At 41.3% G+C, this 21,185-nt stretch overlaps 3 long non-coding RNA genes across 4 annotated transcripts in view; 1 reads left to right on the forward strand and 2 right to left on the reverse strand.

Annotated features, from left to right (window-relative positions):
• LOC106895008 lies at nucleotides 1-19,493 on the forward strand. Of its 2 annotated transcripts, XR_001413348.1 has the most exons (8): nucleotides 1-63; nucleotides 3,088-3,211; nucleotides 3,880-3,978; nucleotides 10,532-10,637; nucleotides 11,463-11,586; nucleotides 12,124-12,183; nucleotides 13,767-13,848; nucleotides 15,602-19,493. It is a non-coding gene; the product is annotated as an uncharacterized LOC106895008 (long non-coding RNA). The 2 variants fall into 2 exon arrangements; XR_001413349.1 differs by lacking the exon at nucleotides 13,767-13,848.
• LOC106895010 lies at nucleotides 11,323-17,145 on the reverse strand. Its single transcript, XR_001413351.1, has 3 exons — nucleotides 17,063-17,145; nucleotides 15,118-15,232; nucleotides 11,323-13,145 (listed from the first exon to the last, which is right to left on the reverse strand). It is a non-coding gene; the product is annotated as an uncharacterized LOC106895010 (long non-coding RNA).
• The window catches only part of LOC106895009, a 10,708-nt gene continuing 6,935 nt past the window's right edge, over nucleotides 17,413-21,185 (reverse strand). The window contains exons 5-6 of the long non-coding RNA XR_001413350.1: nucleotides 21,061-21,148; nucleotides 17,413-17,515 (exon numbers count right to left, since the gene is read on the reverse strand). This is a non-coding gene — a long non-coding RNA (uncharacterized LOC106895009). The remainder of the gene's footprint in view (nucleotides 17,516-21,060; nucleotides 21,149-21,185) is intronic.

The following is a 21,185-nucleotide window of genomic DNA, read 5'->3' on the forward strand; positions in this document are numbered from 1 at the left end:
ATTTCTGCTACAGCTTCCTGTCCTTGACCCAACGATACATTGTGAAGTTCTCCTGAGTCAATGGTAAATTCAAACTTGTTCCCTAAACAGAACAATATAACTGTACTACTTCGAGCCAAATAATGGAGTGTTCAAACAAGTATGTGTTCTACACACAGTGTTTAAATGGCACCACATCGCATGAGTCACTACAGTAAAAAAAAAAAGTGGCCCTCAAAAATATAGTTTCAATAAATCAGCTGAACTAGGATACTGTATTGCTTTCTGGCTAGGTATTCTGTATTAGCAAAATACTGCTGTGTCTGAAGAGCAGCTCAGAAGTAGAACAATTGATTCCTGCTAATGGAATCCCTACCTACTGCTCATATAAATATTTAAATGCACACAGAAGTGGGTATTTCAGAAATGTATGGCTGGTTGATTTAAAGAAAAAATAAGGAACTAAAGGTAACTAAGGTCTCACTAAATGTAACGTTACAGACGGGCAGTACAGAGGGCGAAGCAGAAGTCCTTGCACTGGCGCTGGGGGTAGTTTGGTCAGAGGAGGGTTAGGGAGTTGTCAGCGTATCTAGGCAAGGGGGTCAGATCGGTTGCTGAAGCTCAGTTATCCAGGGCTGGTGAGTTGCTGGTAAAAGGCAGAGGAGCAGGGAGCTGCCTCTGGTTGCAGAGAGCAGCCGGCGTTCGCCCAGGCAGCTGTCTGAGGCAAGCACTGTGACTCCCCCCAGACAGCGTGTGTTCCAGATGCAGTGCCGTCTGTGCCTTCGCATGTGACTAATGGAAAGGCCTCATTTATTTCTCTGGTTGTAACAGAATATCTAAGACCACTGGTATTGCTAACTCATTTGGGAGAAATTGCTTTTATTTCATGGTGCATGCTGTGTTTTCTTATGATTGTTAGTAATAATTGTTATGATTGTCCAGTCCAGGCTAATCTAATGGTTCAGAACCGATACGGGGAGACCAGCCCAGGAGATACACACCTCTGGGGAACAGCACTACATTCTTTGGAAGTTTCTGTGAACACTGAACACATTTTGTTCCAAGTCACATTCGGGCAAAGTTCCCATAAATTAAGAAATACAGTTGACAGAGCCTTGGGGAAAACAACAGTTAAGGTGTGAGACCCACCTATGGGGCATAATATTTTATCATGACTTCTATTTGGTAGAGTTCCAAGTACAACACACGTTAGGGTCACTCACAGTGCAAAAATCTGTCCTTCAAAGGGCTGAGGCTTGTAATGCAAACTGACAGCACAAGCCACCCCAGCCAGTCTGCTGTCTCACATCATTATTGGCTTCAGGAGAGAACTTTTTACTTTTAATTCTTTTAGAAATTTCTCTTTTTCTGGACATTCCAACTCCATCACTCCTGCTTCTCCTCTCCAGGAGCCTTTGGTATCTCTGTTCAGGTAACAAAATTTATTCGTTGTTGTCCACACTTGAACAAATACGATGTAGAGCCAGTATATTTGAGCACATGGATTTTGAAAGTCAATTTAACGGAAGTTTTTCATTTTTAAAAAAACAGTGCGTAGGGTCATTATTATAGACATTTCTCTCCATCCAGAGTTAAGAGACAAAATCAGGTAAGTGTTGAAGCAGTGGTCACTGTAAATTCAGAGAGTTCACAAAGCATCAGTTTCTTTTTTCGTAACTAAAAGCTTTAGGGCAGAACAGCTGTGAAATTAATAGAAGAGGTTTGTATTACTTATCAGTGTTTATTTTTGCAAAAGTTTTGGATTTTAATTGTGGAAAAATTCCCCATTTAAAACATTTTTAAAGCTTTTAAAATCATGCAATATTGACTCTGGGTATCATGAGCTTAACTCATACACATATAGAAACATTCCTTCTAGTACATGAATCCGTTCACAGACGATGATGATGAAGTGTGTCAGCTTGCAAGACCAGCTAAACCTTCACTGAAATACAGACAAAATTCTAAATGTAAGGGTTTTCTGAAATGTCTGCCTTCACAAATTAGATGTGGACTTCTGTGTGTAAGCCTTTTAGTATGTCAACAAGACTAGAAACACTGAACTGTTCTGAGAAAGTGTATGAATACAGTATTCCAAGGTCAGTTGAACTCTGATTTCTGTAGAAGAACAGTTTCTATTAGGAAATCGCCAGATCAAAGATATATGGTGAAATGCTTAAAATTTTAGAAGTCTGTAAGAGCCAGATCTAAATTTTCCACTGTTCTAAAAACAGAAAGGGAGCTCTGCACCATTATTTATCGCGTTGTGCAGGGATGTGCTGTGTTCTGTTACTTGGGATTTAATCCAGGAGTGTGTTCAGCTATGTATTAGTAGCAAGCGCTGAGTTATAAGCCATCAGAGAAGCAAAAGACAGGACAGAAATAAATTCTTGGCTGCAATTGCCCCTTTAAAAAAGAACAGGAATTTTGAGAGGGGAGGGAAGGAGTTTCCTTGTCCCCAGTGGAGTATATTATTCTCTGCAAACAGGTAAACCAACCCTGGCTCATGAAGATACTTCAGAATAGGAAATGTTTTGCCTTTGAAATGTACCAGATTACATGTCATTTCAAATAGTGTTCGTGGCAAAGGTACCCCTGGGACCACCTTACAAGAGCTTTATTTCTTGCTTGCAAATTAGTCAGTTCAAAACACTTCTCCTCTCATCTCTGCCTTCAGCTCTTAATACCACACACGCCATTTGTAAAATAGGGGATAAGAATGAAAAGCTCCCGAATACAAAAGTGCAATTAAAAAAAATAAAACAGAAGACTGTAAAGGCAAGAACAAGACGGGTTTCAGCCGACAAGGAAAAGAATGAAATTTTGGTGCATTTTTGGAGGCATTTCAATAAACCCTCTTTTTTTCCGTTTCAGTGGGGGCTCATTGAAACAGTGATGTTTTCCGAGTGCCAGACAGACAATAGCATCTAAATTATTTTTAAGAAAGCACTCATAGCACTAAGCACCCACTACTACTAAATCCGTCTTAGAGGAGAAGGGTGGAGGAAGAAGAAAGGTCAACAAATGTATCAAGTTCTTTGTGTAATGCCTCACTGACATTTTCCAACTCACTCAGCTGGCTTTTATTTTTTTATTTTTTTTTTTCAGAATCCTGATAAAATGCAGTAAAGGATTTAAGGTTATCATCTGTCTCTCTCTAACTTCTGACATCTCTTTATAACAAGAAAGAGTCACAGCCAACTGTAACAGGAGGGCAGCACAATGAATCCTGGTAAGGCAGGGAAGGGGGGAGGTTCAACTTTGCTGCCCCTTCGCCCCTATTTCTTCCTCACAGAACAGAAGTGCCATCTGTTCCTCGCCATAACATGCATGCGTTTGATTTCCATTCAGTAATAACTAACACAGGAAAAAGATTATCAAGCGATCTAAAGCGCTATCAGCATTAGCCAGTCTTCCCCGTCCAGTGTTTTGTTTGCATCTCCGAAGATCTGCAGATGAAATGGATACGGGCAAGTGCCTTAATTGCCTAGAATTATTCTGTTCTCTGGTAGAGGACCATATGGTGAAGGTGTGGAACATGACCAGACTAAGGATATTTAGGTGCTTGGGTCAGAAAGAGTTTTAAGCAAATCAAACGAGAGGATAGATGTTTAGATTCTCCAACCTGAGTTCAGTACACCAATCTCTATTACTCGGTGCTGTAATACATCATTGTATTCATGCAAAATCAAGTCCCAGTGTGTTGTGTGAGGATGGACAGTCAGTATTAAAGTATGAGCCTGTTTCAAGAGAATCTGCTAAAATTTTTCTTAGGCTTCACAGTGAAATCTGTCGCATTCACAAGTGAAAAGCCAAACCCACCAAACACCTAGTCCAGCAACCTCGGTTTAAGATCCAAAAACCCCATGAGAAGATCTTTTCTTTATAACTCTCTTGCAGGTGCTGAAGACCCCGTTGATCCCTCAGTTTTGCCCAGTTGTGCTTGATGTCTCATTGGTGAAAGCAACAGGGTGCAGCACCAGAGTCAGCCGAGGAAAGGTACCTACAATGTGCTGTTTGCAAAGCAGGGTGATGATTAAACAATAGGTGCGGTGGGATTTATCTGAAGTCCCAGCCTTTCAGGCATTGCAGTGCTCTCTCCTCTCGCTCTCTAAACCTGACTATTTTAGCAGTCTCTCATTTCTTCATCTTCTCATCTTTTCCCCCTTTGCTGCTGCTGCCTGCCCACCTTGTTACTTAAAGCACTTCTATGGCTGGAAACTGACCATGTTGTGAGACACCAGCGTTCATCCCAAGGACTGGGGAAGGACCTCAAGCATGGGAGAAGCATTACTGTTATTTTGTAAATAAACTTGTAAAATGGTTCAAGAGGGCAAAGCTGAGAAAATGGCTAGTGAGTTGCTTTAGACTAGCTTATTTTGCACAAGTCAAATACTGCTGGAGCTGTATCTGAAATCTGAAGCTGATCTGTCTGGCAAACCTATTGATGTCTACATTGTCAAAATACATGAGACAACATTTCATTTCTCCAAATTTCCATTAATTTCGTTGCCTTATTTTCTTTCTTTTCCTCCTACACCACGATGACATTTTAAAGTGTACTTCTAAGAGCATAATTTGATCAAATGATCCAAGGGAACTCCCTATAGACATCCGTGATTTAATGCTAGATCTGTTCTAAAGGCTGGCACGCCTGGTGATGGCAATTGATTTAACCCCAGTTGTGTTTTAGATAACAAATACAGTGTGTTTTTTCTGAGTCAGAACTGTGTTTTGTTTACACAGCTCAGTCAGAAATGCGTCAAATAAAGGCAGGGTCCAGCCACACGTGGTGGTGAGCATCCTGAGCACCCAACCTCGAGCAGAGCAGGAGGTGCTCAGCACCTTGCTGGAACTGGCCATTGTGCATGTCCCCCTGTGAGGTGCTTGGAGGTGACCTACAGGAGACTGGGCAGGAATTCTGTGGTTGGCTGAATTACTGTTCAGTACAGTAGATACTCTGTCCTTTGAAAATAAGTAGGGTCAGCAGCTGAATCTGAATTTCTTGGTCCTCTCTTTCCCTTCTCCATTTGGGATTTCACTTTCCAGCACACAGCACATGCGCTGGAAGACAAAGAAGCCTCTTTCATTAGGTTAGTATTTTCATCCTGGTTCTGACTTGCATCCGTGCAGGCTTTGGGCTCCTCTGCTCTGTACCCGTTTGTCACTCTTTTCAGTGGGAAGAAGGGAACTCTTGGTATGGGTGCAAAACTTAGAAGACGTGTGCCGAGTAAGAGCAAGGGCACAGCTGCACAAGACTCGGCGTACTTCTCACGGACAAAATGCAGTGAAGGAAAAGATGGCACTTCAAGCTAAATCGGAGATCATTATATGATACTCTTTGCATTCAGCTCGTTCTAGGAGGAATATGTACATGTGGCAGCAGCACTCGGGACATGAAGGGCTACTTTGAAAGTAGATGGTGGCTCCCAATGTTTGAGATGAAGATGGATAGTGGAGAGTGAGAAAACCAGCTGTCCCCGCAGAGGTGCCCCCCTGCCACAGACATGTCTGTGAAACCGTGCGTTTCTCTCCTTAACAAGAGAGCAGCCGGGGCTGGCTGAGAGCAAAGGCAGCTTGTAGGAAGCGTTTCAGACTGAGATTGGCTGCCTGAGGAGGAGGTTTGCAGGGTCCCGGCAGAGCTGGTGAGCAGCAGGAACAGCTCGGGCTACACAGGGAGACCCAAGCAGAAGGACACTAACCTGTCCATGTTCTCTCCTACAGTGGAGGGCCTGAAAATCATTAGGCAAAGGGCTGTTCTGTGGGCTGCGGGGCCACACGTACAGGTACACACACACAGTCATCAACGGGAGCTCGTGCAGGGCTCCTGCTGCACCGGGAGAGCCAACTGGGCTGGGAATGTAAGATTTTTCTCTTTTAAACAGACAGATGTGAATGATAGCTGGGGGCGTAATGCAGGCGGTCGGTGTCTTTACACTCAGACTCAGGTTGTCAGAGGGCTTTGCTGGCTGCACTGCCCTGTGAAGTACAGCAGTAAAAGGCTGTGACAGGAAGGAAAGAAAGGTGTAAGCTGGTGGTAGCACTAGATTAAAACAGCAGCACGCAAACACACTGACCTCTTCCTGAGTGGTAACCTTGAGTGAGGGCTAATTCACCGGATTGATTTTATTCAGCTTGCCCATGAGAAAATACAGCACAGCAGCATTGACTGCAACTGGCCAAAACTGCGTGCGAGCTTCAGTGGTTTTTATGGTGTTTATTTCAGCTTCCAGGAACCTTAAAGATATTGGCGATGTTAAGATGTAGTGTTACACTCAAAGTCTTCTTTTTGGCTAAAGGGTATTGGCAAAAGGCACAATATATAAAGATCAAAGAATTTATTGTTAGTCCAATTAATGTTTTGAACAGTTAATAGTCAAAATTACTTAATGAATGCAGGGAGGCCTCATTAAAAATGGAGTTAAAATTGGCACACAAAACTTTCCCTATTCTTTAGTGTTGTGCTTACTCCTCCAGTGCTCCTTTGGGTCTTAAGATTGACACTTCGGTATTTCTCAAAAGGAATGGGGGAGTATTATGATGAGTCATCACAGGGAGGAGTGTGGTATTCATGGGAGGGGGATGTCTTTCTCCTCAGTCTGGTGTCTGCTTGGATTTAATTTTATATGTTTTCTTAACACAATCAGCTTACTGTGATTAAATGACTGATTTGTATCATCTGTGTCTGCACTCTTCCCCACGACTCAATCTAGAGCTATAGGCAATTCAGTCCACAATGAATAACCGTTTGTTATTACTATAAACTAGGGTTAAGCTAAAACAAATCTAGTCAAGAGTATCTCAAAGCTGGAGGTACTCATTGCTAAAACAAGTTAAAATTTACTGAGGCCCAGAGAAACCCAGGGAATTGCTGAGACCCTACGTTCTCATGTCAATACAAACCTTATTGCTTTTTACTAATAATGGCAAAATCACATTTACTGGGCTATAAAGTCCCCTTGGATCATTTGTGAATTGCGGAGTTCAGCAAGGATTTGCAAACCCTCCTATAACTGCAGAATTGTGACTGAGCAGCAGATCTTGGAAGCATTCACGCTTTCCTGTCTTCTCTTGAATCAGGATGATCTATATAGGTCTGATTGACCTGTATTTCTTCATTGCCATTGGGAGACCAGCTAATAAAAAGTGTTTGATTTTCATCACCAATATAATTTGCACAATGAGGAGGAATTCTGTGATTATTAAAATGAGAGCTATAAGTTGTAGAGCCAAGTTAAAAATTCCTATAGCTGTAGGAGACTATAGTGTAACCTATAAGGGTATAGGATAATTAAGATCACATGTTTGACTCTAAGATTCATTTCTCTCTCTCTTACACACACACACACATGAGGTAATGCACAACAATTTCTGGAATTGGGTCTGTACACAAACACAAGTAAATCCCATATGTATGATTAGAGATTGATTAGAAACAGAAGGAGAAATGTCATAGTCACATCTGGTTAACTTTTGAGCTAAGCAATCATCTGAAGACTGAAAACTAATATCTTCACATATCTGTTGCATATTTCAATGCTATTTTCTAGCATTCTTCTGAAAAGACTCACTGGAATATTCCATTTTCTTTGACAGTCTGTGTTCACAGATGCACATCTTTAATATCAGAAACACTTGTTACACATTTCCAAAATTATCTGATCAGCTTCTTGGTAACAAAAAGAACTTTTCCGTCAACTTGGTACATGACTACATATCTTACACATATGCAGTGTTTTCAGCATGTGCTGAAGTCAAGATGTTTTAAAATACCTCCAATACAATAGTACATAAATGGAGCATTTATTTTAGAAATATGATTTTCCATGGCAAAACAGTTTATACCTTGTTGATCCGTCTTTGCTTCTATGTTTTATAAGCACTCAAAGTTTCAACCACACTTGTAAACGTATGTATATTTTAATGTTACAAGTATAGACGTTCATATCTTGGTGATCTGTCAAGCGTGATCACTTTCAATGAGAGGACACACAGTCCTCCTCTGGAGGAACCTCACCTTGAGAGCGCCACAACCTCCCAGGGCCCCCCTCCAACGTTTCACCATCCTTTTGGTAAAGAATTTTTCCCAATTCCTGGTCAAGGTTTCCCATGTTCTCACTTCTACCCGTTGCCTCTTCCCACTCTTGCGCACCTGTCAGAAACACCTGGCTGAGTCTTCTCTGTAGCCTCTTATGAAGTATTTCCAGGCAGCAATAAATCCCCCCCACCCTCTTGGCCTTTTCAAAGCTGAAGAATCGCAGCTCCCTCATCCTCTCCTTGCGTGCGGCCTGCTCCAGGCTCCGCTGGATTAGCGCCAGCAGGTTACTGTCCTCTTTCTACTGGAGGAGATACAGTAATTAAATTCATACTTTTCATTTATAACATCTATTTTTGTTCATATTTTTACTGATAGTGTAACACTTGTAACTTGTTCTACATTTGTACCCGCTTCTTGAGTTTTATCCTGTTCAGTTTAGTTGGATGTACTCCTACTTCAGCTTCCAGTTTCACTCCTCTGAAGTCCAAATTTCTCCTTGCACTGCCGGTTCTTCAGTTAACCTCATTTGCCACTAACCAGACAGCCCATGTTTCAGTACATTATAGGCTTTTCAAGAGAAAAATTTAGATTTCGTTTTCCTTTTAATTTTGCAAAATCTTGCTTCCTGCAAGAAGCTCGACCCCAAGGATATAGGTCCCTCTGAAGAGCTGAATGACACACTAGCCTTGGACCAACAAAGTTTAATGAGGAGAATACTTCTAAAGAAGATCCAGGATTTGAAATTTAGGAGAGTAGCAGAGCTCTTCTGAGTTTGCTTCTGCAAAATTTGTGACAGCATTTGGCTATGTGATATCCTGGTATGGAGTGTTCCTGAATTGCCACTATAGTCAATGAGAACAAAGGATACTTGGGACTTAGCAGAAAGTATTTTTTCCTTTTGAAGGCTCAAGCTCCTGAAGGACCCCCCCACTGTTAGGAATATGACCGCTTCAGGTACTTAAAATTATTTAATTAGCATTATAAATGTTAGAAAGAACACAGTTGACAAATCATTCTAGCAAAGGTAATGGAAGTAATCGCAGGTGTCACAGACTTTTGTACAAAATATGGTGTTCCCAAAATTTGTTTTTAAGTGTTTTAAAAGACTGTATAAAGAAGTGAAGCATGCAAGCAGGCTATCAGGCAGTGGGTTTTTTTTTTTCCCTCAGTGTTTTTTTTGTGGCCTAAGAATAGAAGGAACATGTAGCAAGCATCTTGCTATTAAATTTGCCCATGACAAATAGTGCAGCTGCATGTGATGTGCAAGAACATCTGTAGGATCATGACACATGGAGAATCCCCCACACTAAGATCGTGACATTATACTGAAAACAAGTCAGTTGTAAAAGCAATATAAATCCATTTTATATAATCTTTCTCCACCTTCTCATCCCCCTTCTCCTTTGAATTATGATAATTAAAGGATTATGTCTTCTCCTTCATGGCATCAGTAAAAAATCACAATACGGAAGTGACTAAGCATTTCAGGATTGTCCCCTTTTTTCATTAACAGTTGGAATGCAAGTGTGTCTTTCTTGAAGAAATAGAAGGTTTAAGAAAGAATAAGCAGTGGCAGAAATGCACTAGAGACACCAGAGCTTACGCCAAGTGGAACTTGACACAGCTTGCAGGTGCAATTTAACTCTTCAGAAATCAAGGGGTGATTTTCTGTGTCCCTGGATCTTGTGTGGTTTTTCAGTTCAAAGTGAGCTGTAGGATTGCTACCAGACTTTACTGCACCCATGTAAATGACAGCACAAAATACAGTTATATGGAAGTATATGTCTAAAACGTGTAGATTTCTAAAGCAAGGGGAAGCTCCTTGCCTGGGATTTTGTGAGTTCCCACAGCTTACCATTCAAATGCAGCTATTGTGGAATTTGGTAAAAGCTCCTTTAAGCTCCACATGGTCACAAATAAGGACTGTGCCTTTTTCAAAATCCTTGAAGGCTTTTATTTTCCCCAAAATTACTTTAACAGAATGTTTGCTTCCTTCTTCTAAATATTCTTCTTTTTGCTCTCTGAAATAGTTTCTTTGCTATCTTTAGACTTATTAAAGTAAGAAGTTTTATAATGGCAATGCAAAAACTGATTTTTGTAAAGTCTGAGGTAGTCTAAAGACTGTGTGATGAGAATACCATGGCAGGGCAAACACATGCATGCTATTAATGCCTGGATCATCGTTAACTCATTTCTCTGGAAACCCCTTACCTTCAGCTGCTAGGACAGCTCAGGCATGATAACTACATGAAGCTCCAAGTCCATTTCCACACCCTTTATGCAGGCTGCAGGGCAAGCCTGAAGCTGTAAGAGTCAGCCAGATGGGTCATAATTTTCAACTCTATTAAATTCCTGCACCTTAACTGCAAAAACACAACCCTTGTGAGAGATTTCCTTAATGATTTTATTGATAGCTTACATTTTGAGTTTACTGACTTGCTGATACTCTTTGGTCAAGTCCTTTAAACTGTGCTTCATTTGCCATCTGAATAAAGCCTTGTTTTCCTATTTCAGGGAGACATGCTGTGCGGAAATTAGATGGTTTTTAAAGCACTCTGATGATGGAAAAGATACGCAAGTACAAGTGATATCACCTGACAACATTTGCTTACTATTAAGGGTATATTTATCTCTTAATTAAATTAGATATGATTCCTCATTTACTAATGCAATGATTTTTAACATCCACTTCCCGGTTTGCATGTTCAGTAACTGCTTGCACAAGATATATAATCATGTGCATCACCATAGCAGAAAGGAATATCATACGCCCTGCAAAGCAGTTACAGAGTTGGAAAATGCTCTTATTAACTTTTCAATATCCCTGACTTTCACGTGGAGAAGTGCACATTCAGGGGCCAGATGCTACTGCAGCAACTGTGGCCACTCCAGGCTAGAAATGAGTGATGCACTCTGCTCACTAATCCTTCCACTGGTGGTGCTTGAGTTTTAGCTGGTCTCTTGGGTCAGTGGTCCAACAGACACAAACAGCTCCAAGTAGTCCTGGGGTCCAGCTAGCAATATCAATAGTGATACAATTTTTAACAACTTAGAACTATAATGAGTTGTGGGAAAATGTACCAGCGAAAGCTATATTTATATGGTATGTAAACCAGAACACTAAAATTCCCCTCTAGCAGCTTCTACTTTAAATAAATTAGAAGAATAAATTATGGTGATTTGAAAGTTTTATTTTATTTTTCTTGTGATGGAGACACAGTGGTTCTTGGAGAGTAGACACATACACATGGATATATTAATCATGGATAAGTGATTTGAAAAATATAGATTATGAAATAAATACAGTTCTAAAAAATAAATGTATTTGGTTTAGATCCAAAGGAGCCAAATTCAGTATCAAAATAATTAACAATGTACTGATCTAATTCTTTTAGTTGTTTGTCTTCATGTCTATTTCTGCTGCTGCAAGTCTTTTTGTTTACAGCTTCTCAGCCAGAAGAATATCCTGAAGGAAATTACTGTCAGCATCCAAAAAAAGTATCTGCAATTCATCCTAAAGAACTGTCAACTTAAAGTATTTTTCTGCTTTTTGAGTTCAGGCTGAAGTGGTAAGTTTGAAAATCCATAAATCAAATCATATTACTAAAGGAAATATGTATCTCTTTTTTCAAATACTCCATTTTCCTAAAACTTCATTGTAAGCATAGATTTTAATAATTAAATCTTCAATTACTAGAAACAGGAAGGAAATATTGTGAACTGTATTCTGTACATTGTTGGAAGGCAGACAATAGAAAAACCAGCTAACTATTGCCAATTCAACCCTAATTAATGCACTGACTGATCTATGACTGATGGGTTCCTACAGTTATGTCTGGGAGGAGCCGTACACAGGCCATGTCAGCCTCCTTCACCGAAGAAAACTTTTGGGGTGCTAATCCCCAATTGGTGGAGCTACCTGTTGAGCAGAAATACCAGGATGGCACCCAAAGTGTCACACCTCAAAATGTTCCCAAATTCAGGACATACCTGCGATGCAGCACATGAACACGGAGGTGTTGTGCCATCTGCGTTTGCAGGTGTTTAAAAGCCTTACTTTGGTGAAGTTGCTGCTTGATTTACAGTTATTAACACTTGTATTTCAGCACTGAGGCAGGGAAACTGCGTGCTGCTACGGGTACTGAGAAGCAAACAAGAAGTAACAGGTATGTGTAGGACCCTGAACCTTAGTGACAGCTCTAGTGGGTGCTTATGGGGAGATTCTTTTGTCAATGAAACAGTCCCTTGAAAACAGTCCCTGCCTTTACCGTGTCATTTAGTCTGTTTAATCGCACGCAGCAGCTTGTCAGCCCACCATCGATTCCGTGCCCGGCAGCTGGTCCCTGAAGGCAATGGCCCTACAGGCACAGACTGGGTGCCCTCCATGTCCCCTTACCTGCAGAGCCTTTGATGCAAAAGGTGTGGGACCAGGAGGAGGAGGAATTTGTTTTGCATGGCTTCAAAAACCTTAGAATTTGGTGGTTTCAGGTGTGGGGTTTTGCTGAGTTCAGTTGTAATGGTGAAGGTCATTTATTAATTCAAAAGCTGAATCCAAGTTGGTGTTCTGGTGTCCTCTGAAGCCTCTTCTGTGCAACTCTTGGCTTCCTATCATGGGTATATTTACATCTTTGTGTCCACAGTTCAGCTCTGTGTATCTACTGTCCATAAGCAGATTTTACAGATTCAGAATGGGAAGCAGATTTGCACACAAGCAAGCCTACATTATTTGTAGGCTAATGAATGGCATCTGAGATCACCAAGACAATTCTGTTCCTACCTGTGTTGTGATTCCAGAGCCATCTCCCGGGTTGTGTTTTTCTAGATGTATAGTAGCAGAAATGAGTGTGTTCCTCTGAGCACAGTGAGGAGCACGTGTGTGTATTTGTGTATTGGGCTCACCCTCCTGAGGCCAGCAAAAGGCACGCTGTGCTGGGAGGTCCCCAGTGTGTGCCAGCACCATGCCAGGCACCTGTGACAGATGTCAGAGTAATGCAGACACTCATGAAACGTCCTCAGCCTGGGCTTGCCAAATGTTCCAACGCTGACCTCACACATCCCAAGTAACAACAAAGTTGATTCAAGTTCTTTCGGTCTGGAAGTCCCATTTAGAGACCAGATTTGGAAGCTTCTGTGGAGAATTGGTGAAAAATCTGTTGAAACCTGAGTGCAGGAACAGAGGCCTGGCAGTCAGGGGGAGCAAGATGCCATTTCTGCTCTTCTGCAGTGGGGAAAAACATGCAGAATTCATTGCCCCAGAACACAGGTTAATGCCACAGGAAGAAGGAAACCTCAGCGTGCATTCAGACTCAGAGCTGCAACTAACATTTACTGAATAGCAGCCACTTTCTGAGGCTCAACACGCTATGAAAATCCTCCTTGAATCAAATGCTCCCGGGGGAGCAAGAAATTAAAGCAGCTCTTCCACCCCGGGCTGGTGCATACCACCAGATCGATACTCGGCATAAAGAGCTTTCTCCTTGTTGCTGCAGTTTGGGGGTGGCATCAGGGAGGACGCTCCTCGTCACCAGCAAAACCAACAGGCAACATGTAAGGTAATGTGAGAAAATGAAGGCAGCAATAAAGAAGAGGTGGAAGGTGCAGCTCTGAGTGGGGCACTGTGATGGCTGAATTTGAAAGCGTTTTGCTTCTCAGCTTGAACTTTTTAATTAACGAATTTCACAGTAATTCCCAGTCTAAGCTTAAAGAGTAATAATTTCAGTGCTCTGCCTCGCTAAATACTTTCTTGCAGTCTAACTAAGCAGCAAAGATCAGAGCCGAAGGAATTCAGTGCCATTGCATTAACAGCACTTTGTCTCCAGCCTGCGCTGCAGGTAAGTGCTGTCCTGTGGCAACCTTCTTGGGGTCAAGTGATTTAGAGAGCTTAGAGAAGGCCACGTAATAGGCTTGGGCTTTGGATCCCTATGTGCTCAGACACAATCCTGAGTAGCAGAGGCTGTGAGGAAACATTTTCTGTCATTTGCCAGAGGGGCAGGGGAGGGAAGGGAGGATGCCTGGTAGCTGTAGGAGGGGCAATAGGTGCAGCTAAACTAGAAGGAGGGGAAGGGCTCAGGAATATAATGAGGAGGTGGGGGAAATGACACTGGAATAAAAGGGTGAGTGAGTATATGAGCTAGATACCCACTCATCCTGGCCTTCCTCTGTTCAAAGCACTCCCTCAAAGGGTGGGCACAAGACTTGAACAGAGGGGATAGATGTCAAAATATTGCCATAAGGAATATAGTGTAATAAATCAGAGAAAAAGGGCAGAATGGAGGCAAGGAGCAAATGGTAGGAGAATTATTTTTATTCTAAGTGAATGATTATGTCTCCTGGGTGATTACACATCAGGATGGTAGTGTGCTGGGAAGAACTATTCAGCTAGATAGAAAGGAGGAGTGCTCAAATTGCAATCATTGAACTACAGCGCATGCAAGGGTGTAAATAAGATAAGAAAGGGTCAAATAGACAAGTCAAAATCCAGATAGAGTTAATGTGTCCAGGGCACTGCAATCCTTGCCAGTTAAGATAACTATCATACAGGTGTAGGAAGACAGAAGAAGATACTTTGAATATTTGCGGAACGTAATCAGAGAGATAGCTGATGGAAAAAACAACAGACTATTAAAAAATACTTTGAACATAAATAACTTGCAAGTACTAGGTCAAATACATATAATTTCTTCCAAGTTGTCTACCAAAACAGGGCCTCCAGCAAAAAATACCTGCTGTATAACACATACCTATAAAAATCATACCAGTATAGGGCTGGCGAAAAGACAAGGGATACAATGTCATGTACTGTATCCCATTCATTATACTTCCATAAGCTTAAAGTAGGAAAATGCTTTAGGAGAGTTCTTATGGTTCTGGGGCATTAAAAAAACACCTTGTGCAACATCTGGAGTTCAGAAAAAAAGAGTTGCAGTGTTTCCTTGACAGCTCAGCAGCTGGTTTTACTCTCACTAGTACTTGCAGCTGCCAACTAGCTCTTTCCTTTTTTGGCCCAAATAGATAACTTTTAAATCTGACCCAGGCTTAACTTTTATCCATGTGATCCCTGTAGCTGGGCGTTGATCAGTATATGCCAATGATGACTATACCTGTAAGACCAGGGGCTTTTTGTGTGGCCACAGTATTGCTAGGCCCTGCCGTCATTTTTCTGTTTAGCAATCGTGTCATCCGTCTGCACAGCGACTGGATCAAGGCCTTTTGTTCCTGGAATGGGGACCGAGAAAAATAAAGGTTAAGTTTTAAATTCCTAGTTTGAGAGGCTGGTGTGTTTCAGCATTCACTCGATTTCTGTAAGAATAAGCAATATCAGTAGGAAAAACACTTCTCCTCACTTGATTTAAAAGTCAGGAAAAAACAGATGAGGATTCCTGTGCTGAATTCAACAGTTCTTAAATTTGCCTCCACGAGGTTATTGGGAACTTAGTGCTGGGTGGTTTCTGCACTCATCTTTGCTCCATGTGGTCCTGGTCAGCAAGGTCAGCAATTACTATGGGAACCTCTGCCAGTTATGCTTTCAGATGTTTAAAATTACAGTTATATTACTTTATTTACATGCTTGTATTTTATTTTCAGGTGTTTCAATGAGAACACAGAAGGTTATGTCGCAGCACCTTTTTTCTACAGATTAAGGGAGACTGTTCTAACACTCCTGGCTTCTGCTGCCCAGGTACCCCTTTGGTCCTGTGGAGAGTCACACAGTGCTCATCAGATGATGTGCAGCCTCTTATGTCCACTGGTATATGGGAGTAAAGCAAGGAAAAGAGAATACCAAAGCGTTAGTGGTTTGGTGTCCCTGACACACAGTGTAGGAAGTTGAAAGAAACTGCAAAAACTCTGAGTTATTTTCTGTAGTAGCCTGGCATTCAGAGGGACTCAGGATATGGAGACAGACCATGCCACTGCATGCTGTTTCCCTGCTTCCCCAGGCTAGCTTTCTGGGGAAAGTTAATGATTCATAAGATTCTGCACTGATTTCACTGTGAGCTTCCACATTTGCATAAGTAAAAGCTTGTGCAGCTTCTGTGGGGAGATTCTTAGTGAAATTGCAGTACAAAACATTGATATTATGTAATTATAGTAGTTCATCGTAACTTAAATGAAATTGTTACTTTAAACTTGCTCTAAGTGGCTCACAATGGAACTTTTGTATGACACACCTACAAAACAAATGAGTTAATCACAATATGTGTCATTTTTAATTTTTCTCTTTCATTTTTCCTTCAGTCATTCTCTCTTTGTAATTAGCATGAAGACTATCCTTCAGTCAAAACTAGCCACCTGGAAAGTTTCAGCTTGTAATATGCAGCTTTTTTTTTTGTGAATTATGAATGTGCAAAAAGAGAGACCTTTCTCCCCACACCCCCTTCCTTGCATAATTCAAATGTGAGTGAATGAATTTTATTCAGACTCATCAAAAAGAAAAAAAAATCATATTTCAGCTGATAACAAGCATGAAATATTTCAGATGAAAGAGGTTTTTTTTTAAAAAGAAGAGTATTATGAGCATGGGAGAACAGCAGGTTAAGACGGAAGTCTCAGTGCTGCCTTAACTGTAACAATTGCTAGCAAGCAAATACTATATCCCAGCACTAAATCTTGCTTTGTGCTGCCCTGGTGCACAGTAGTGGGGAGAGAATAGAATAATAAAAGCCGGTCCCCTTATGCAAACAGCAGGGCATAGCACTCAACAGAATACAAGAAGAAGGTGAGCCTGCCTACTGTTCTGGCTTGCTAACCATATTCCCGAGGTCTGTGGGTTAGTTGTCACCTCTAGCTCCAGCCAGCGAGCAAATGTACTTCAAACAGTAGCAAGGGGCACGTTTTGGTCCTTCCCAGAAGAACATTTTACCAATTCATTGCCTCCACATACACTGTTCTATTAAATAAAGTATTTGAAGGAAGTTCATATAAGCAACACGGTGGTTTAACAGGTCAAAAAGGGAATGGAACAGCTGCTAGACATTTTCTGATTAACCATGTATTTTTAAAAATATGGAGCTGTGAAGAAGGTATTACATGCAAACCCTCACTTACCTTACTGTTTTTCAAGCAAAGTAGGCTGAGATTTTGGCTCACGCCTGTACAACTTTGAAAATGAACTAATGCAGGAATGAAAGACTGTGATCTGGAACGCATTTCTGCATCACATTTTCTCTTGTTCCTAATACTGCTCAGTTGATAAGCCGAGCTCTCGTTTACTACCTCGAAAAAGGGATTAAAGAAACATTCATTTACTAACTGTTTATCAAAGAGCTGCCCACTACCGTGGCTAAACAGTATTCAGTACTTCAGTATTACCTTAGGGATTCACGTTGATTAGAGGAGCAACAGGAAGGATTTGCGTGTGGCATAAAAAAATCCCCTTCTGTTCTGACAGGAGTTGACTGTTGCAAGTTGAGTTTGGCAGTAAGTGACCAAAATTGAGTTGTCAGCATCCTCTTGCATAGTGGAAAAAGTTGTTCCTTTCTTGTGCAGATGCACGAGTTTCTGTGGGAAAACAGAACATAATCACGGTTCTGAATGTCTCTGTGGATTGGTAATGTCTCTAATACATAGATCACTTGTGCAAATTCAGTCCCAGCTGGATGGGAAATTATTGAAAATGGTTGTTGTTTGATTGATATAAAATGAGTTGTCAGCTTGATTCAATGCCTCCAGGGCAGATGTCCGCAGCATAATTGGCACCTGTCAGAAGCAAAGAATTCCTTGGTACAGAGTAACAACTACTCATGCAACCACCCAAAATAGTCCTTGCGTGCCAGGGCTCAGAGAAGGCAGCAGGAAAAAACAGTTTCTACTTTTGGGCAGGATCTTTTATGCCATAAAGTCAATAAGAGATTTGATGTGACACTTGGTGCAAGCTTTTCCCTGGGATCCTGGCTAGATGCTATCAGCTCTCCTGCTGTTTGGTCAACAGTTTCCCTAAGAATAAAAAAAACCCCACACGTTTGGCTATTTGTTACTATCGTCATGGTAAAGGTATATATATAAAGAATGGTTAATAAAGAAATCTTTACATATTTGCTTATTCTAAGAAATGTTGTGAACAATTTTATTTTCCCTTTTCTTGAGCAATTCTCATCACAGCAAAATAACTTTGCCACACAACTAGGGAAATCAGAGAGCGTCTTCTCAGCAAGAAGTAGGGCAAAGAAACAGCCAGGACTGAGAGTACAGCAGTGTCAGAATTACACTGTTTGTTAGTAGTAAACAGTGACCTGTTGTTTACCACAGACTCGATTAAAATGGATTTTTTTCCTATAAATCACCAAATAGCTGTCATATGGTTATTACTGCCTTTGACCGAGTGTGGTACAGCTAACAATAGGAACGAATTCAATTTTCCATCACCAATCTGTCGAGCTGGCCACCTTCTTCATGGAGCTGGTGCTTTGGGAGGTACCAGCTGAAGGGCTTTCCATTAAAATTCATTTTACTGTCTTCATCTAGCACATGGCTCAACTTTCCTTCTATGCTTTCATCTCTTTTTCCTCCTTTAGATTATTTTTCATTATGCCTCCCCCCCCAACATACACAGCCTTTGCCTTTCATCTCTATATGTATGCTATTCCAGCACTTGTCAGCCCCAGCAGGAGGGACATGCTAGAACCAAACAATATGATACGTTAGGTGGAAGAAAATATTATTATCAGACACCTTAGAATAATCATTTATTGTCACACTTTAAAGAGATCTGCTATGTTATTTATTTTACTATTTTGTATTAGGTGCATGGTTTAATTTTACAGGCATTATTAATCACTAAAATATATTACACTTTCAGCCCGGATGTTAACATTTTAAATGCATTCATCTTGCTTCTTTAAACAGAAACAATGGACCTTCTGCACAGCTCTCCCTCCCCTCTAGTCAATAAATCCTTTCTATTGATTCAGGAAGTAACTCTAAGCACTGTTTTATATTTTAAGTTCCACTAGCCACACTCAGCCATATAATTTCGCTTAATAACAAATGGATCTTCTATTTTTGCTGGTTACTACATGTTTGGTTATCAAACTCAGCTTGAAAGTACTGGGTAGAAGAGCACAAAACCTATAATGGCAGTGAAGCACCACAAGAGATTTCCTAAATGAATGTTACAATAACATAAAGTATCTGTAAAAAGAGAGTGTGTGTGCGCGCATGTGTATAAAAAGCAGCCTCATCAGTAGATGAATGATAAATGAAAAATCCATCAGTGCGTATGGATTCCCTTGAGCCAGCCTGGATCAACAGACAATATGGATTTTTGATAATTCATGGCTTTGCCATTATTTATTCTCTCCTGAAATACCCATTGCAAATCTCAGAGAGATAATTAGAGAATTATCATATTGCTTAACTAAGTAGTGCAAATTGTATTATATTCTCTGTATCCCAACCCAGGGCAGTATCATTAGCGTTGTTTAATTGTTACAAATATAGTCATCGCATTTTAATAAATTGCCTTCATTGTCAATATCTACAATCGACTATTTCTCTTCTCTTAATGTTCGTGGATAGGTTAGTTACCAGGTAATCTTACAGTTAATATATACCACAATGAGGCAAAATGTAAGAAAATGCAAAGGTCAAAAACATGTTTCTATTATGAAAAAAATGAATGATAATGACATAATTTTTTCAGCTCATCAGGTTCTTTGCTAAGTGCCTCTGTTATTGCCAGATCAGTAGTGTATAACAAAGAAGTGCTTTCTGTAGGCTGCTTCATTAGCCTGCCCTGTAGGACCTCACCTCAGACCTTTCACTAATCTGTTGGCCAGCTCAATAGCCTTGTTAGTTCTATTCACTTCTTCCTGGCAGCGGATTTTCTCAGCTGTAGCTCTCTCAAAGGCAGTGGTTAAGGCAGCCAGGATTGTGTCTAGTTCCTTCAAATAAAAACAGTAAGAAACAACTTTGGACATTGTAAGAACACATAAAAATATTTCTGCTGTCCCATTTTATATTTCTGAAAGTTAAATTACGCCGTGCAAGAAAGGCGTAAACATTAACCACACTCAGAATTTTGTCTAGGTCATGCTCCAAAGGTGGATTTGGGAAAACCTGGGGAAAAACGTGGCTGGTCTTCTAATTTCCCCCACTTGTTCAGAACAGCTTTCAAAATGAAATTACCAACTTGATCTTATATCAGTAAAAAAGGAATGTCACCTTCTCCTGGAGGATTCGGAAATGAAGTGAAATATATTTATTACAGCTGTATATCCTCTATAGGAGATCAAAACTTGGAAAGATGGTTGTTTGGAAACTAAAGAGAACAGAAAGGTTTAAAGATGATAGATAGAATACTTGAAAATGCACAAGCCAGTGTCCTTTGCTGACTTTCAGTTAGACTATGCTTCCCAGTGCACAAACTGTTTCTGAAAATACAGCCTGAAATCCCCAGCCACCGTAGGTTTGGGAGCAAGCAGCTCAGCATCTGGTCCATCAAAGCATTTAAGCACACAAACAGTCCCACTGGGTCAGAGCCTTAGTTATTCCCAGAGGGAGGAGTGGAAGATAATTCAGCATGGATGACTGAGCATGAGGACAAGGCAGGAATGACATGCACCTCAGGAGAGTTGCAGGCGAAGCACCCAAATGACTCTGAGCAGAGGATGAGCTGCTGGGGAGCTGATAAACGAAAGATCAGAAAGGTGCTGGAAGACCCCAAGGTAGTGAGGCACTCGAAAAGGGGTGTCGTTGGGTGCATGAGACACGAGCAAGCGGCCAGAGCCCGGGGCTGTCCAGGCAGCTGGTGAGACACACCTGAAAGAGGCACGACCCCTCCAGCAGCAAACTCGGGTCAGCAAATAGGTGTCCATGCAGCTCCACTGAGCCCGGCAATATTCCCCAGGAAAAGCCAGAGCTGAGCATGGCTCCTGGGAGAGGGCTGTGTTTTATCTCAGCTGTGCTGCTGCTGAGCTCTGTGCACCTTGGGGACAACCTGGGGACTGAGTCTCCCTAGACTAACACTGTGTGGTGCGAGGCACACCGACCCAATCCTGGCCCTCCTTCCCACACAGGGAAGATCCAGGCACTGCCTGGGAACTCACCGCACATGAAGACAAGCATCCGCTGTGGTCCCAAGGCATGGCATGTCACTGCAGAGGCCAGGGATGTGGCCCAATCATTTACCTGAAACTATTAAAAATGATAGTGAGGGATAAATTATACTGGC

This window comes from Calidris pugnax, unplaced genomic scaffold, assembly GCF_001431845.1.
Source record: "Calidris pugnax isolate Ruff unplaced genomic scaffold, ASM143184v1 scaffold103, whole genome shotgun sequence".
NCBI classification, from domain to species: domain Eukaryota; kingdom Metazoa; phylum Chordata; class Aves; order Charadriiformes; family Scolopacidae; genus Calidris; species Calidris pugnax.